Here is a 1,714-nt window from a genome sequence, read left to right on the forward strand (position 1 = left end):
CTTTCAGAGGTCAAATTGCTGTCAAGAATATGAATTGGCTGCTTCGCATCAATTATTATTTATTTATATTGTGATTTTAATATTACTAGTAGGGGGGCCTATATATTTATTATGATTTCCCAGCTGCGACCTACAAGCTTTTATACCGTACCTGAACCAGAGAGCTCCATTGTCGTGAGCGTTTCAGTCAGTTGTGCCGCGCGGGGGGGGGGGGGGGGGGGGAGATGTGTATAAGAGACAGGATCTGCAAGTATACCATAGGTCTCCGTGGTCTAATGGGTATGTTACTCGCCTATACAGCGAGAGGTTGCAGGTTCGAATCCCGCCAGAGACACTTTTCATACAACTGTAATAAATGAACTTTTTGTTGAAGGGCTTGGTGACAGTCATCTTGTTCCTATTTGAATAGTGATTAGGCTGATATTAAAAGACAGTATAGATAGGTATTTGTGCATCAGAATTCCCTAAATCGAAAGTTCATGAAATGTTCCCCTGAGGTTAAGTGTAAATAAATGTTAAATAAATAATAAATAAATAAAGTGTTATCTTTTAAAATCATATTGCATCAATATGTATTGTGCTGCCTTATGGTGTAATTACCGTCAGAAAAATATCAGATCCTTAAATATTGTTAGCAATAGGCCTAATAGAATATTGAAGCTACTGTATAGCGAGTAGCCTATTATGTTCGTAGAAAATGGCGTTATATATATAAATAGCCCTACTATGAGTGAGTATTTTAGTCAGGTGTATGATAGTGCCGGGGGCGGGGGTTAAATCTGCATGTCATATATCTTATAGGTCTCTGTGGTCTAATGGATATGACACTCGCCCTGACAGCGAGAGTTTGCAGGTTCGAATTCCGCCAGAGACACTTTTTATCATGCAACTGAATTTTTTAAAAAAGGAAAGTTTCGTTGAAGGGCTATGCTTGATACAATTATAAAATCTTGTTCAGTTTGATTCCTAAATGCCGGGAAATGAGCTATCACGGCTTCTGAGATGTCTTTTAATGACTTTAAGTTCTTCAAAATTCAAGGTTTTCCCCCTCTTGAAAACGGTCAGGTAAATTTTCTCATTTTTATTACAGTAAATAAAACATTGCCGCTACATGAGACTTATTGTCATTTAATAAAAACTTAATTCAAGTGCAGTGACGTAGCCAGAATATTTCTGTAGGAGGGCAGTGTGGGTCCGTGATATAATTTGGGGGAGGGGGACAAGTGTTCTCATCGAAGCGAGGAAACAGATGCTGAGGGCCAGGCGGCCGCGAATGGCCCCCGGTCAGGTAAAATTTTACAATATGACTATATAAATGGCTATCTTACATAACCTCAGCCCGTTTGCTCTCAAATATAATGTATAAATCAAGTGAAATTTCTATGGAATTTAAGAATCAAAATGAACATCATATTGTTTTATAGCAGTTTATTAATTATACAGAACATTTTAAACCATGATGAAACTATTGTATTTTGTATCTTAATACTAATTACCATACAGTTAAATTTTTAGAAACATGAATAATGGGAACGGGATTGTACTTTAGCCATTGTGTTGCAAGAAGTAAAGTGTGTAGAGAATACTGTGAGTTTGTATATGATGCCTGTGATTGCCATGTATAGGCCTACTGTACTGTAAACTAAAACTACACAATATAAATTAATCATGTAGAAATGTCAATGAACCTCATTAGCCACCACAGGGGGAGCCA

The 1,714-nt window shown here is 37.2% G+C and overlaps 1 non-coding gene across 1 annotated transcript; it reads left to right on the forward strand.

The window, feature by feature from the left end:
- The first annotated feature begins 261 nt into the window (after positions 1–261).
- Positions 262–334, forward strand: Trnay-aua. Its single transcript has one exon. It is a non-coding gene; the product is annotated as a tRNA-Tyr (tRNA).
- Positions 335–1,714: the final 1,380 nt, after the last annotated feature.

This window comes from Anneissia japonica, unplaced genomic scaffold (assembly GCF_011630105.1).
Source record: "Anneissia japonica isolate Jap-2015-1 unplaced genomic scaffold, ASM1163010v1 scaffold287818_len932483_cov186, whole genome shotgun sequence".
NCBI classification, from domain to species: Eukaryota; Metazoa; Echinodermata; class Crinoidea; order Comatulida; family Comatulidae; genus Anneissia; species Anneissia japonica.